We start from the raw sequence: 18,176 nt of genomic DNA on the forward strand, positions 1-18,176 counted from the left end.
GCAACTTGTCCTTTAGATATGCTGCCAAGTAAAATGATTTTTTTTGGGATTGCACCAAGTGTTCCTAAGTTTGATCAACTGATTTCTGAAATGTAGCTTTAGATTTTAAAACAAGGTTGTCCTTGAGAATTAATGTAAGTGATTTATCAAACGTATTTTTTATTATCTTGTTAGAGGTGGCACTTTCTTCAATCTGTTTACTGCCCTGAATCAAATAATTGCTGAAAAATAAATTAATTGCTCAATGGAACTGGTGCAGAAAGTGTAAAGTAGAATTTGTTACTCTGTTTATGTATAAATGAATAGCTAGTAGATTCTTTTGCATTAACTTGATGAGACAGTAATTATAAACACACGTTGGCTGGCTTCTCTGCACTGTATCAAAGGAAATGAGTTTCTCTCTATTCTAAACATTGTCATTTGTTTATTGAGTCTTGCATGGGCTTGACTTCATTAAGCTGTGTGTCTGCATCAGCAACAGAAAACAATATCACCCTTGTTAAACTGATTCATAAGACTCATTATATGAAAAAAAACTCTGCAGGCAATTTTACCAGGTGCTTTTGACAGCTTCAACTGGAATAGGATGCAATGAATGTGTGTGTGTGTGTGTGTGTGTGTGTGTGTCTGTCTGTCTGTCTCTGGGTGTGGGAGTGGGTGTGTATTTGCCTTGCTGTTTTTGAAATATGAGGTCTTTAAATTCCTCCAAGGTGGAAACTATTCACTTAGAGAATAGTCGAATATTTTTTCCATTGCTCACTTTCCATGTGCTTTGTGTTTCGAAGTTTAGCTCATTAATACACATACCTAACTCCGTTCCAAGTAATCTAGTATTTCTCTTACTTATTGCGCCACTCAACTGCTCTGAATAATCATTAAGATAAAGATTTTTGTGATATAACTGTAAAATAACTTCTTCCTCAGTCTTATTCCCAATACTCTGCAAATGCTGATTATGGTCATCATTCATACCTTACAAGGACTGAGAGAGTAATTGTATGCACGTCATTCAAGATCAGGGTGATATGGTAAGCACATCTGCTCCAGCTCTCTCATATCTTTTCTGAGTGCACGTGGTAACTTTTGCTGCTCTGGTTACTTTAAAGGCCAAGAGTGCTGATGCCAATTATTTTTCCCTGAATGCTATGCTGGATGATACAAGATAATTCAGTATCTGGTTCAATTCCTTTTGACCTTTGTACCTTATGTTTTACTTAGAGTGGTGGAATTATTAACCCTGTATTTGATACCTTAATAAAAAAAAAACTCCTACGTTTGATTTCCTCTTCATCAACAGTAAATACTGCTGGTAAATAACAGGTGGAAACAATTGAATACCACAGCTCAGCAGAGAATCAAAGCCACTATTAAATGCAAAAAGAAATCTAAAATATGGAAAGCATAAGGAGGTATATGAGCCAGTCAGTGCGCTTGGATTTCAAGCAGCAACATCTCGTCATTGTCTGGTCCAAGGGTCGTTTCCGAAATTCAAAGCCAAAAGCCTGCCGTGGAGATGGAGAGCTGTCTGTGTGTGTGCGTGGGAGGGATGGTGGGAGAGAGGAAAGGGGCGTTTGTTATTGTTTTGTTGCCTGTTGTGTTCTGTGTTGTTCTGCCGAGCATTGTGTGCATGCTATACTGGCGCCGGAATGTTTGGCAACATTTGCTGGTTGCCTCCAGCACATCCTTGGGTGTTGCTGGTTATTAATGTAAACAATGCGTTTCACTGTATGTTTCAATGTACAACTGATAAATAAATCTGAACCTGAATCTTCTAATAAGGTGATAAATAACCCTCTTCTGGAGACTTAGTTATGGATTTACACCCTGAGCAACAGAGCAAAAATCTTAGAAAGTAACCACCAGGTTTTTGATGTCAATAAACTGGTAAATTGGTTTATTATTGTCACATGTATCGAACAAATCGGTTCAATGCAACACTGCCCTGAGGTAGTACAAGGTAAAACAATAACAGAACAGAATGAGGTGTTACATTTACAGAGAAGTTATAGTGCATGTAGACCATAGAGTACAAGGCCGTAATGAGCTTGAGTCTGAGGTCAAGAATCCATCTTATCGTATGAGGGAACCATTCAATAGTCATATAACAGCAGGATGGAAGCTGTCACTGATCCTGGTGGCACATGCTTTCAGGCCTTTGTATCTTATGCTCGATACAAGGGTGGGGAGAAGGGAGAAGGGAGAATGTCTGGGGTGAGTGAGGTATTTGAATATGCTAGTTCTTTACTGAAGCAGCAAAAGTGTAGACAGAGTGAAGGAGGGGAGGCTAAAATGTGTCCACAACTGTGGTTTCTTGCAGTTATGGGCAAAGAGGTATGTGTCTTCCAGGCCGCTCCTGCATATGTGGAAAAACAGGGGGTCGGTGACCTCTGAGAGCGGGAACTTATCCACCGTGAAGCACCACAGTTTAAGTGCAACTGTGGATCATGGACTTCGACAGAACCCCAGCCACCCTGAAAAGGGAAAAACGAGATATTAAAGAGTATAGTTAAAATGAGCTTGAAGAAGCAGCCATCTGGCGCCATCTTAGCTCCACCCTTTGCACCTGCTATCCTAGCTGGGACCAAACCAGGTAGCTTGAAAACAAGGACAAGGTAATGTAAAGACAAGTACTGAGGAAGAAGGTAGTAATTAGTCTTAGTAAAAACACAGTTGAAAAGAAGAAGGGCACTGGGGACATTTACTGTCCCACTGCCTCCACAGATGCTGCCTGACCAACTAATTTCCCCAGCAGTTTGTTCTTTAGCAGAAGAAAAAGAAACTAATTCCTCTTTTGAAAGATAGACGCATTTCAAATTCAAAACACAACCAGACTCTATTTGTTTTTCCCCATCCTGCCACTTCAGTCATGCATGAAATCCCTTCAAGCAATGTTTAACCATCTCACATCTGAACATCATACCTTTAAATCAAGTCACATTCTAAAATCCACCAAAGTATAAAGAAATACTTTCTTATTCAGAAACGTAAGTGGACCATGAAGATGTACATCCATTGGTAGATGATACAGTTACATCTCTCAGATGATCAAACTATGTTTTTTATATGTTTCCAGAAAATTGAGAAAGGCAAGGATACATTCCCTATTCTTAAATCAAGATGATTAGATCATTAGGAAAATGTGTAAGGAAGATAAATATTAAAGGAAGTATTATTAAAACAAAACTGAAGTTATCTGGAGTAGACACAACGTGATGACATGCACCTGGGGGTGTTAAGGGAATAAAAAAAGAAGTGGAAGAGATTTTGGATGAAATATCTAATAGCTCATTGCAAACAAGGGAGATATCTGAAGAATAGAAACTGCATAATGTGGAACGGTAGAGGAATGATCTTGGGAATCATAGTGGTTAGGAGTTTGAAACATTACTAATTAAAAAATACCTGGGAGGGCATTGAAAGGGACACAATTTAGTATCACCTATCAAAAACAAATGTGATTAACGAAAGCTGGCACAGATTTGTAAAAGTGAAATTATGCCCTTCAAATCGAGTGCACTTTGATGATGTGACCAAATTAACAAATGTGGCACCTTATAGATCTTGACTTTTAAACATGTTTAATAAAGTATCCTTTAAGAAATTGGAAGTGATGGTAAGGATGTAATTAGGGAAGAAGTAGCAAAGTGAATCAGATATTGACTTGAAAATAAGAAACAGAGGTTAATTATAAATGGAAATGAGTTGTGCTGGGGAGAGGTGACAATGGGTACTCTAGAGATCAGACCTTGGATCACTACATGCTCAATTTACATAAATTACTGAGATAAGGGAATTCAAAGCAGAAATTCTAAATTTGCTGATTACGCAGATTTTTGTGGGATTTTAAAATGTACAATATTACACAAAAGCAACTATGGAGAGTTCTGGTATAAACAATGAAAATTAACATTAAGTGAGGAAAATTTTAGAATAATCTGTATGGTGTGCAAAAATGAACTTCAGTTGCAAGGGATGTGACCACAGTTTGACAAATGATTATACTGTATATTGATTATTTAAAGCTTAGCAGCAGTGTGTTTGGGAGATTGAATGAAAGCTTATTCTATCAAGATAGTATTGTCAATTGGTTCTTTCTTCATGATTATAGCTCTCTCCTAAATTCTGTAGCATGAATTTTACCATAGTCTGGCTTTTGGAGAGACCTTATATTTGGATCACATGTACTTGATACTAAATTTGGCAGCTTCCACTTGTAATTGACACAATGGCTAAAAGTCAAAGATGTGGTTTTAACTGCAAAAAAAACAATGTTAAAGTCCAAAGTTCAAAGTATATTTATTATAAAAGTATATATATGTCACCATATACAACCCTGAAATTCATTTTCTTTTGGACGTACTCAGAAAATCCAAGAAACATAATAGAATCATTAAGACACTGCACCTAACAGGGCAGACAAACAACCAATGTGCAAAAGACAACAAAATGTGCAAATATAAAAGGAAAAAAAGAAATAATGATAATAATAATAATAAATACATACATATGTACATATACAAATAAATGAATAGATAGATAGATAAATAAATAAATAAATAAGCAATAAACACCAAATACATGAAATGAAAAGTCCTTGAAAGTGAGCCCCTAATTTGTGGAAACAGTTCAGTGATAGGGTGGGTGAATTTAAGTGAAATCATCCCGATTGGTTCCAGAGCCGGATGGTTGATGGGTCCTAAATGAACATGGTGCTTTGGATCCTGAGACTCCCGTATCTTCTTCCTGATGGCAGTCGTGAGAAGAGAACTTGGCCAGGGTGGTGGAGGTCCTTGGAGATGGATGCTGCTTCATTACAACGGCTCTCCGTGTTGATGTGCTCAATGGTGGGAATGGCTAGGCTGTATTCACTTAGTTTTGTAGGACTTTCTGTTCATGAGCATTGGTGTTTTCACTTTAGGACTTGATGCAGCCATTGATGGACCCATCGCAATGTGCCTATAGTCACAATAGGTCAACAGCAGGCGCAATCTCCATGGCTCTTCACGCGGCTTTAGACTACCTGGACAACACAAACACCTACGTCAGGATGCTCTTCATTGACTATAGGTCAGCATTTAGTACCATCATTCCCACAATCCTGATTGAAAAGTTGCAGAACCTGGGCCTCTGTACCTCCCTCTGTAACTGGATCCTCGACTTCCTAACCGGAAGACCACAGCCTGTGCAGATTGGTGATAACATATCCTCTTCGCTGACAATCAACATTGGCGCACCTCAGGGGTGTGTGCTTAGCCTACTGCTCTACTTTCTGTATACACATGACTGTGTGGCTAGGCATAGCTCAAATACCACCTACAAATTTGCTGACGATACAACCATTGTATCAGGTGGTGATGAGAGGGCGTACAGGAGTGAGATATGCCAACTAGTGGAATGGTGCCACAGCAACAACCTGGCACTCAATGTCAGTAAGACGAAAGAGCTGATTGTGGACTTCAGGAAGGGTAAGACGAAGGAACACATACCAATCCTCATAGAGGGATCAGAAGTGGAGAGAGTGAGCAGCTTCAAGTTCCTGCGTGTCAAGATCTCTGAGGATCTAACCTGGTCCCAACACATTGATGTAGTCATAAAGAAGGCAAGACAGCGGCTATACTTTATTAGGAGTTTGAAGCGATTTGGCATGTCAACAAATACACTCAAAAACTTCTATAGTTGTACCATGGAGAGCATTCTGACAGGCTGCATCACTATCTGGTATGGGGGTGGGGCTACTGCACAGGACCGAAAGAAGCTGCAGAAGGTTGTAGATCTAGTCAGCTCCATCTTGGGCACTAGCCTACAAAGTACCCAGCACATCTTCAGGAGGCGGTGTCTCAGAAAGGCAGCGTCCATTATTAAAGACCTCCAGCACCCTCTCATAATGGGGCGCACAAATGCAGGGCATAGACACTGAAGAACAAGGAACAGGACTCGGTTAGTCAAGAAAGTAAGGGAAGTGGGGAAGAAAGGACGCTGGACATGACACAGGCCCTGGGTCCAGGATACAGGGCCTGGGCTAAGACATGACTAGGATAGCAGAACCAGGACATGGAACTTGGAACTAGGAGCCTGGGCTTGGACTCTGAGCCAGAGACTGGACAAGGACCTGAAACCTGGGTCTTGAGTTGGGCTCGGACCCCAGATCTAGGTGAAGACCTAATGAGGCTTGGGTTCTTCGAGGCTAGGTTACTTTGAGGCTACGGTATGGACTCCGAGCCAGAGACTGGGCAAGGACCGCAGAACCTGGGACTTGACTCAGGCTCAGACCCAGAAATAGGCAAGGACAAGACGTGGCTACAGGATGAGGAGAGGCAACAGGACTGGACGTGAGACTCCTGGACAGGACAAGGGGACCCCAGCACAGGACGAGGGAACCCCAGCACTGGGCTGGGCAAGATACTCCTGGGCTGGGCGAGACACATGGATGAGACGAGAACATGAAGCCATAGCTTGGACAGGACAAGGTTCTTGGATCGTGGCTAGGACTGGATGAGACTCCAAAGCCTTAACTTGGTCAAGGGAGAGACAGCAACACAGAGCCTTGGTCGAGGGAGAGACTGGAATGCAGAGCCTTGGTCGAGGGAGAGACTGGAACGCAGGGCCTTGGTTGAGGGAGAGACAGGAACATGGAACCCATCCTTGGGTACAGGGCGTAGGGCCATGACTCATTACACAGAATACGATGAGATGATTCTGAACACAAGGTAGCGGCAGACGGCCGGACCTACCTAGCGAAGGCATGGACAGAGACAGACAGTTCCCAACACTAGGTAGCGGCAAGCAGCCGGACCTACCTAGTGAAGGTGTGGACACAGAGACAGTTCAAAACAGTGACAGACAGTTCAGTATCTAGCTCTGGCATTTGAACTTGACAGCCATGCAGGCGAGATGAGGCGAGGCGACAGAAAGAAGGGGAAGAGACTCAGACAGGGAGTATGGAAAGGAACAATCCAACAGCCAGAGGCTGAATCCTGAAGGTAGTTATGAAGCCAGCCCAAACTAGAATCAGCTGCCTCAACAGAAACTGGGGAAAACTGAAAAACCTGGAATAAGGAACATGGACTGGATCATGAACCGGAATGTGAATTTCACGGACCGAACCATGACACACCCAGGGCATGCCCTTTTCTCACTGTTGCTGTCAGGCAGGAGATACAGAAGCCTGAAGGCACACACTCAGCGATTCAGGAACAGCTGCTTCCCTCTGCCATCCGATTTCTGAATAGACTCTGAAGCTTTGGACACTAACTCACTTCTTTAATATACAGTATTTCTGATTTTGCACATTTTTAATAATCTATTCAATATATGTAATTGATTTACTTGTTTATTTATTATTATGTTTTATTTTATTCACTATTATTATTATTTTTTCTCTCTCTGCTAAACTGTGTAGTGCATTGAACTGCTGCTGCAAAGTTAACAAATTTCACGTCACATGCCAGTGATAATAAACCTGATTCTGATCCTGATATACTCTCCACCATACATCTATAGAAGTTTGTCAAAGTTTTAGATGTCATGGTGAATCTTATAAAATTTGTAATGAAGTAGAGGCGATACTGTGCTTTCTTTGTAATTGTACTTGCATGTTGGGCCCAGGGTAGTTCCTCGGAAATGGTAACACCGAGGAACTTAAAGTTGCTGACTTCCTTTGCCTCTGTTTTCCCAATGAGGAATGGCTTATGGACCTCCGATTTCCTCTTCCTGAAGTCAATAATCAGCTGCTTGGTGTTGCTGACATTGAGTGAGAGGTTGATGTTGTGGCACCACTCAGCCAGATTTTCAATCTCCCTCCTATGTGTTGATCCATCATTGCTTTTGATTTGGCTAACAACAGTGGTGTCGTTAGCAAACTTAAACATGGCATTGAAGCTGTGCTTAGCCTCAGAGTCAATAGTGTGAACCAAGTAGAGAAGGGGCTAAGCACACAGCCTTTTGGTGTATCTGTGCTGCTGGGGACTGTGGAGGAGATGTTGCTGCCAATCGGACTGGGGTCTGCAAGTGGCAGAAGTTAAGGATCCAATTGCTTAAGGAGGTATTGAGATCAAGGTTTTGAAGCTTATTGATTTGTTTGGAGGGGATGATAGTATTGAATGCCAGGCTGGAGTCAATAAAGAGCATCCTGATACGTACATTTCTCGCTGTCAAGAAGTTCCAGAATTGAGTCAAGAGCCAAAGAAATGGCATTTGCTGTGGACCCTGTTGTGCCGGTAGGCAAATTGGAGCAGATCCAAGTGTTTCTCAGGAAGGAGTTCAATAGGTACATTTAATGTCAGAGAAATGTATACAATATACATCCTGGAATTATTTTTTCTTCGCTAACATCCACAAAAACAGAGGAGTGCCCAAAGAATGAATGACAGTTAAACATTAGAACCTCAAAACCCCCATCCCATGTCCCCCCTCCCACACACAAGCAGCAGCAAAACAGCGACACCCTCCCCCCCATCCCACCAGGAAAAAGCATCGGCGCCCCCCCAGAAAGCACTCAAACATGCAGCAAAGCATCAATAAAGACACAGACTTGCAGTATCCCGAAGACTACTCAGTCACCCAGTAATTTGACATACCACAGGCTCTCGCTCTCCCTAATAAAGGAAAAAGAGGTGCCCACATTTCACAGCGAGAGGGGAGACATAACACACAACTCGCTGATTTATGATGTTAAAAGTCTGTTGCATCGCCTTATATGAGCTCTGCGCCCAGGAAGTCGGCCCCAAGGCTCAGCTCTCTGGACCCACAGCCCACAGTAGCTAACCTGCTGGTCCCCATGTTTCGTGTTCTCCCGTGATGCCTCAGTCAGGGACACTGGCCTAAAATTATCTTGTCTCCAGAGCCATGAAAATCCAGCACCCTGAATGCATGGCGGTTGTGAGGCCCTGAGAGTGGTCCCATTTCCGCAAAGAACCAAATTCAGAGTGTAACTCCAGGTCAGGGTCTTCAAAAGAACCTTGAAAAGGAAATAAAGAGATATCAAAGGTAGAATTAGAGCTGTTTCTGAAGATGCAGGCAAAGGAGTCACCATTTAGCGCTATCATAACTTCACTCCGCCCCTCCAAATATATTTCATTTTATGTTTCATCTCAAAACACTTCATCACTGTGGATGCAAGTCCTTCTGGATGATAGTCTTTGAGGCAGGTTATCATGTTCTTCTTAGGCACCGGCACAAGTGAACGCGCTTTTTTAAACAGGCGGGTTCCTCAGACAGCTGAAGCAAGAGGTTAAAGTTCTCGCTGAACACTCCAGCCAGTTGATCAGCACAGGTCTTTAGTACTTGACCAGGTGCCCCATGCTTTCTGTGGGTTCATTCTCCTGAGTTTGGAAAGAGCTACCAGTGCAAGTGGTAGACGTGGGTTCCACTTCACCACTTAAGATAAGTATGGATAAGTAAATGGATGGGAGGGGTGTGGATGGTAGTGGGCCAGGCTTAGATCGATGGGACTAGGGAGAATAATAGTTTGGCATGGACAATATAGGCCAAAAGCCCTGTTTCTGTGCTGTAATGCTCTGTGACTCTATGATGCTAGGACCACCACTGTCGTAGGCCAAATCAAAGGTGGTGATGAATCAGCATATAGGAGGGAGATTGAAAATCTGGCTGAGTGTTACACAACAACAACCTCTTAAAAACCTATGATTATTGACTTCAAGAGGTGGAAACCAGAGGTCCATGAGCCAGTCCTCATTCGAGGATCAGAGGTGGAGAGGATCAGCAGCTTTAAATTCCCCTGTGTTATCATTTCAGAGGAGCTGTGCTGGGCCCAGGGTGTAAGTGCAATGATGGAGAAAGCAGGGCATTACCTCTACCTCTTTGGAAGTTTGCAAGGACTTAGTATGATATCTAAAACTTCGACAAACTTCTGTACATATGTGGTGGAGAGCATATTGACTGGCTGCATTATTCCCTGGTATGGAAACACAAATGGCCTTGAATGGAAGGGGGGGGGAGGGGAGAGGAAATGTTGACTCAGACCATGAGAGGCTTGTGTCGGGCATTTTCATGCCTTACAAGGTGCAGATTGGAAATATGTGTGGGGCGCCACTCCTCGCACAGACTAGAGCAATGTGTGATTAAGTGCCTTGCTCAAGGGCACAAACATGCTGCCACAGCTGAGGCTTGAACTAGCGACCTTGAGATAACTAGACGAACACCTTAACCACTTGGCCATGTGCCCAACACAATGGAAAATCCTACAAAATGTAGTGTAATCATTGGTAAAGCTCTCCCTATCTACCAGTTAATCATTGGTAAAGCTCTCCCTATCACTGAGCACATCTACGCATCGTGTTGTCACACGAGAGCAGCATCCATCATCAGGGACCCCTACCATCCAGGTTCTGCACTCTTCTCACTGCTACTATTAGGAAGAAAGTAGAGGAGCCACAGGAACCATCAGGTTCAACAGTCATCACCCCTCAACCACCAGAGGGGATAACTTCACTCAACTTCACTTGCCCCATCACTGAACTGTTCCCACAATCTAGGGACTCACTTTCAAGGACTTCTTATTTCATTTCCTGGATATTTATTTCTTACTTATTTATTATTATTATTATTATTACTGTTAATTTTTTTTCTTTATAATTATTGTATTTGCACAGTTTGTTGTCTTTTCCACACTGGTTATCTGTCCTCTTGGTGTGATCTTTCATTGATTCTGTTGTGGTTATTGGTTTAATTGAGTATGCTCACAAGAAAAGGAATCTCAGAGTTGCATATGGTGACATATACAGTATGTTCATTGATAATAAATTTACTTTGAACTTTGACTTAATAACATTGGAGAGATGAAGAGTAAATTTAATATGTCACCTAGACTGAGAACTATAGTTATAATCGTAGTTAAACTGATGTTGATTTCCTTAGATCAAAGAAGACTGTGATAAAATTTGAATGCAAAATCATGAGAAGTTTGGATTGGTGAATTAGCTGTTGTGAGAAGGCTGATAACTAGATAGGGTAGCTAATCAGTGGAAAGACCAGACAGTAATTGAGGAAAGTGTTGTTTTGCTGAATGGGTAATAGAGATTCGGAACATACTGTCTAAAAAGGCAGTGAAAGCAGAACATATAACCACACTTATTTTGAAACTACTTGATGAAACATTAACTATAGGAGTATGGACTATGAATTAAGAAATAGGATTAGTTTATATTCTGTGTCTGGATAACATGGACAAAATCGGCCAAGTTTCTTCCTACTGGGTTATAAATTCCTCTGCTCCTACGAAATGAAGAAGCCTTCTCCTATTAACACAAAAAGATCTTTTTACAGGTCCAGTGGATCAAAAGCCAATGCTATTCTGTCTCAATGGGATGAGGAGAGTGGCTATTCACTTCATTAGACTCAGTTTGATATTTTCTCCCTGAAATTGCTGTGTAGCAGCTTCAAATCAATTATTAGAAACAGATTCTTGCTGAATATTCATGAGAAAAGCTGCAAATGAGGTTTACTGTTGAATAGCCTACAGGCTTCCCTGTGCCTAAGCTGGTAAAATCAGTCAGCAGCCAGGAGTGGGGAGGATGCAGGGGGATGTACTCCTTTAATAATCATAATGAGCATATATGCATAACATGTGCCCATTTAAAGTGCTTCCCCAAAAACAGTACCTGCAAGTGCCTGCTAGTCGTGAGTCCTGATTTGTGGGCACAGCAGCAAAAATTACAAATATTGACAGTTTGAAATTAAAACAGGAATTACTCAACAGATCAGGCAGGAACTGTGGAGAGAGAGAAGAATTTCATCATAACTGAAAATGTCGTGGATAAAGTAAGTTTAAAGAGTGAAGAAAGAAAGAAGCATCTGAAATGAGCAGGGTGAAATGAAATACTGTAGCAAAAAAAGAGATGATAGGTGCTTGGGGAAGATAGGAAAACAAATAATGAATAAAATGTCTGTCTGTAGGTCAGCAGATGCTCAAAGTTCAAAGTTCAAAGTAAATTTATTATCAAAGTAGACTACCCTGAGATTCATATTCTTGCGGGCATTCACAGTAAATGCAATGAAACACAATAGGATCAATGAAAAACTACAGGAAAGGATGGACAATCAATGTGCAAAAGACAACAAATTTGTGTAAATACAAGAAGAAAATATTATCTATTATAAATAAGCAATAGATAATATGGAAATCATGAGTTGTAGAGTCCTTGGAAGTGAGTCCATTTGTTTTGGAACAGTTCAGTACTGGGGTTGAGTGAAGTTGACTCTATATCAATAGACTCTGGCATAGTTCCGGAGGACTGGAAGGTCGCAGATGTAGTTCCGCTGTTTAAGAAAGGAGGGAGGCAGCAAAAAGGAAATTACAGACCTGTTAGTCTGTCATCGGTAGTTGGAAAGTTATTGGAGTCGATCCTCAAGGACGAGGTTATGATATACCTCGAGGTACATGACAAGATAGGCCCAAGCCAGCATGGTTTCATGAAGGGAAGATCCTGCTTCACCAATCTATCGGAATTTTTTGAGGTAATCTCAAATAAGATTGACAAGGGAGAGGCTGTGGCTATTGCGTATTTGGATTTTCAAAAGGCCTTCGATAAGGTGCTGCATAAGAGGCTGCTTAATAAGATGAGAGCCCATGGAATTATAGGAAAGGTATTGAAATGGGTGGAGCATTGGCTGATAGGCAGAAAGCAAAGGGTGGGAATAAAGGGATCCTATTCTGATTGGTTGCCGGTTACTAGTGGTGTTCCACAGGGGTTGGTGTTGGGGCCGCTTCTTTTTACGATGTATATCGATGATTTAGATTATGGATTAAATGGTTTTGTGGCTAAATTTGTGGTTGACACCAAGACAGGTGGAGGAGCAGGAAATGTTGAAGAAACGGAAAGTTTGCAGAGAGACTTGGTCAGTTTAGGAGAGTGGACAAAGAAATGGCAGATGAAATACAATGTTGAGAAATGTACGGTTGTACATTTTGGAAGAAGAAATAATCGGGCAGATTATTATTTAGATGGGGAGAAAATTCAAAAATCGGAAGTGCAAAGGGACTTGGGGGTCCTCGTGCAGGATACCCTAAAGGTTAACCACCAAGTTGGATCGGCGGTAAGGAAAGCGAATGCTATGTCGGCATTCATTTCAAGAGGAATAGTGTGTAAGAGTAAGGAGGTGTTGATGAGGCTCTATGGGGCACTGGTGAGACCTCATTTGGAATACTGTGTGCAGTTTTGGGCCCCCTATCTTAGAAGGGATGTACTAAAAGGAAGTTCAGAGAAAATTTACGAGGATGATTCCTGGAATGGAGGGGCTAACATATGAGGAGCATTTGTCGGCTCTTGGACTGTATTCATTAGAGTATAGAAGAATGAGAGGGGATCTCATAGAAACATTACGAATGTTGAAAGGGTTGGACAGAGTAGATGTGGAAAGGCTGTTTCCCTTGGTGGGTGAGTCCAGGACAAGAGGCCACAGTTTTAGAATTAGAGGGTATCCATTTAAAACAGATGAGGAGAATTTTTTTTAGCTGGAGGGTCGTGGATTTATGAAATTTGTTGCCACATACAGCTGTGGAGGCGCGATCATTAAGGGTATTTAAAGAGGAGATTGATAGGTATCTAATTAGTCAGGGTATCAAGGGATATGGGGAAAAAGCTTGAAATTGGAACGAGATGGGAGAGTAGTTTAGCTCATGGTGGAGTGGCGGAGCAGACTCGATGGGCTGAATGGCCTACTTCTGCTCCTTTGACTTGTGATCTTGTGAAGTTGCCAACTCTAGTTCAGGAGCTTGATGGTTGAGGGGTAATAACTGTTCCTGAATCCGGTAGTGTGTGACCTAAGGTTCCTGGACCTCCTTCCTAATGGCAGCAGCAAGAAGAGAGCATTGCCTGGGCAGTGAAGACCCTTAATAGTGCTTTTTCGTGATAGCACTCCTTGTAGATGAGTTCAATTGTGGGGAGGTCTTTACCTGTGATGGACAGAGCTGTGTCCACTACTTTTTGAAGGTGTTTCTGTTCAAGGGCATTGGCATTTCCATACCAGGCTGTGATGCAATCAGACAGTGTACTCTACACCATGCACCTATAAAGGTTAGTCAGAGTTTTAGATGACGTACCAAATCTTCACAAACTTCTAAGAAAGTGGAAGCTCTACCATGCCTTCTTTGGAATGGCACTCATGTGTTGGACCCAGGACATCCTTTGAAATAATATCACGGAGGAATTGAAAGTTATTGATCCTCTGCGCCTCTGATCCACTAATGAGGACTGGCTTATGCACCTCCAGTATCCTCCTCCTGTAGTCAATAATCAGCTCACTGGTTTTGTGAACATTGAGAGAGAGGTTGTTGTTGTGGCACCACTCAGCCAGATTTTCAATTCTCCCTCCTAAATGCAGATTTGTACCCGCCTTTGATTTGGCCAATGGCAGTGGTGTCATCAGCAAACTTAAATATGGTATTGAAACTGGTAACAGGAGAAATATGAAATGACCAAGGAAAACGCTGAAGGATGGAAGTTTGAAATAGCAATGTTGGCAAGCTGATTACTCGAAATTATTGGGCTGTGTGTGTAGTCCTTAAGGCAACAAAGGGTATGGCGGAGATGACTGATCTCAAGTAGTGTGATGATTGGCTGCTGCCATCTGTTAGAGTGACTGTAGGTTAAAGGAAGAGACAAACTAAACAGTACTGTGTTATTAAATACCATCCAATGATACAACTAGAAATATTCACATTTGGATGACAATAATACCTCTAAAGAAAATGATTTGAGTTGATTCATGATTGAAGATTTTTTTAAAAACTGACTGCGTAATGGATCAGAATTTAACATATGACGACTAGCTTTGAATTGATTTCAAATTTGGTTGTTCACTTGTGCAACAGATTATTGCTTGATTTCTTGAATGCGAAATCTGTCAATTGTTTCAAAAGGGACAAAGATTCTTGTTTAAGTTCAGGAAGTACTCAATTGAAGGAAAAGTGGTGTTCACTCAGGGTTGTGATTTTTAAGGAACAAAGGATCTGCACTAATATTCATTACCTGACAGACCCCGAGGACCATTCCCCATACTTGTGTGTGGAAAATTATTGTAGTGGGTGAGCAAAAAATTGGTGGCTTCTTTTAGCAAGTCTGGAACTAGTTAAAATGTCAAGGTAAAATATGTGAGGTGAGTAGAAAAGGGAAAGCTCCAGAAATCAAATAAAAATGTGTGACCATCTGTTCTATTAATGCTAACCCACCCAACACCATGGGATTGGTTTGTACAAATATGTATTTGAAAGGGGTTCCTTGAACATTTCCCTGTCTGATTCGTTATGAATATTATGCTAGCAATGGAAACTATGATGTTTTTCTTGCTTATAATGAATTGTTGTCTCTCTCCTTAATTACAGTAGGATGGTATCTCAAATGTTTGTTTTTTCTTCCTCAAGGTTTAACACATTACTTCTGTGAAGCATCCTATCCAGTGTTCTGGCTTAGATCCGATTCAATCATTACACATGTGGTTGGCAGATTTGGGTGTCAGCCAGCACTGGGCCTCCGGCCTGTAACCACATGGGAGAGAGCCTGATATCTTGATCACTATTCTGCAAAGCTACTTTATTTCAACCTGTTTATAACAAATTCGGTTACTTCAAATAACCGCTTGAAACAATTCCATCCTTGCTAAATTACATTTTAGGCATTTGGACGTGATTAGACTTTCTTCAGTTTATTTCTAGACTTGCTGTCTTCAGTGGTGCAAAGCAGCATAATACTCACTTTGAAATAATTTTGTAGATTAGAGTACAAAAACAGGGAGTAGTATTTTTGAAGCTTGGGAACATTAAAATAATCTTCATTTTCAGTGTTGGAACCTTTGTGACCCTATCAGGAATATTTTGACAGTTTAACTGACAGAATAGTTAATGCATTTCAAATACTTAATTTGTTTTCTTCTATTATTGGATTTATTTAAGGCTTATATTTAACTGGAACTACACTATTTGTGCTCTGCATCATGCAAGATTAAATTAGGTATTTTCTCTCTGAATGTAGGAGGCAAACAATTTCATTCCATTCAGCAGCAACCCATCTTCGAAATGCAAAGGCAAATCTGAGAGTAAAACCTTTTTCCAATGGCTTAAGATGATTATTCGTTGTAGAGAAAAGCCCTGTTTAGATACGCTAGGTATTCTCCAAATGATTACTCTTTCTGTGGGATTTTCTTATTTTCCTTCAGATCTTTGCTACAATCAAAACAGGATTCAGCTCTGAACACTATTGAAATAAACAGCAACTATTTGGATCCTGGGGCAGTACTTGGGATACAATTCCCATGTCACAGCTTTGCTATGATTTAACAAAATTCTCTGGAACTGATTTGTCCTCTGTTTTAACAAACAAACAGCAGGTGTATAAATAGCTTTCATTCCTCTTTCAAAGAACAAAGGTATCATTCAGCTGCAGTGTGAAAAGTTTCTGGTAATAACCTTTAACTAGGTTTAGTTCTTTTTCAATTTACCAGAAGGTACTGTTGTTCTAGGAACTGTTCCAAATATAATCATTACTCCATAATCCAACTGCATTTGTCATAGGTAAATTGTGTTGGATAAACAAGACGCCAGGAATATGGTCTGCATTTGCAGATGTGACTCTGTAATATAAGCCTTGTTTACTTATGTCTAAGTATGGCTTGTATAGACACAGACTCAAAAGTGCCTGCATTTCTATGTTTAAAAAGCTAAATGTCAGCAAGCTGCAGCAATGTGGGAGGGACAAGGAATATGAATATAATATATGAAAGATACCATAAATGGAGCACAGCATAAGAATAAATGGCTTCAAATTTCTTTATAAATTAACTTATAGATTTTTCTATGAGTTTCTAAATAATGTATAAACAACAAGATACATTCTATTCATGAAGACATTAACTAAAATCATAGTGTGGATTAGATACATATTTCTAGCTCATTCTTATTGGAATTTTTATGAATATATTACTATCAATCCACAGGTCACAGTGGGGATCAATCTCTCTGGTAAATGTTAGAATATGAATTGAAATGTATCAGTGTGTAGCTGTTTTAATTCATTTATTATTTCTAATAAAATTTACTTCTGTTAATTTAAAAATGGTGAAAAATAATTCATGACTATATAGTATATTTTCTTCTTAAGTTGCGTGAAAGTAAGCCTCACCACATCAGCTCCAAACATGCAAGCAATATGCTTATATTTCATGATGGAATTAAGGAATTGATTAAAGAGCCATATGACTAGGGAAAGAAATAGGACTGTAATGATTAGTCACATTAATAATAAATAAAAACTAAAAATGAATTTCTTTCATGATTTTGGCAAAGAAAAAGCAATAATCAATAACAGAAATAATAAAACAAAACAGGGAAGCAAGCAATACCTAGTTGTGTGAGGCAGTGAACAAAAGGAATCAAGCAAAAAATTAGCTAATAAAATCACCATTTGTTAATATATATGAGCCTGGTTTCTTTGGTCTGTGTAGAATCATTAATGTATCAATCCTATCAATGAACAAAACAGCAGGAATTACAGTAAATAAAATTGAAGACACAGAAAACACTAAGTGTGGAGAACCTGAACTGAGCCATTAATTGACCCTCATTAGCTCAATCCATAATTTCGAGGAGGTTTATGAAGTTGGCACATGATGTGTAAAACTTCAGCTGTTGCAAGGTGTAACGAAGATGATGTAAAGCCAGATCAGCTGCCTGCTTTGTCCTCGATGTGATTGTCCTTTCTGTTTGGATAGTTGTATAATGTGCAACCAGGCCTCCATAGCCTGCAATATGCCTTTGCTGAAGTGAAATTGATTTGCATTATCACCATTATGTTCAGAAAGAAACTAATAATTAGAACACAAGAAACAGAAGCAGCAGGGGCCTCCTGTTTATTCCACTACCTGGTAAAATCATGGCTGATCATTTACCTCTGTGTCATTTTCCTGCACTAATCCCATATCTAATGATACTCTTAGTGTACACAAAAAAGCAATTTGTTTCTGTCTTGAAAGTACTCAGTTACTGAGCCTTTCTAACTCTCTTAGGAAGATAATTCCAGATTCATTGCCCTTTTGCTGAAGGGATGTTTTCACAACTCTGTCCTGCATGGACAGTCCCTGTGAGGAAAAGTATTGTGAATTATTAATAATCGGCCCTTCTAGTTGTTAATCACCTGGAATGATTTTGTGCCTAAAGATTTCAGTTG

Source organism: Mobula hypostoma, chromosome 15 (assembly GCF_963921235.1).
Source record: "Mobula hypostoma chromosome 15, sMobHyp1.1, whole genome shotgun sequence".
Classification (NCBI taxonomy): domain Eukaryota; kingdom Metazoa; phylum Chordata; class Chondrichthyes; order Myliobatiformes; family Myliobatidae; genus Mobula; species Mobula hypostoma.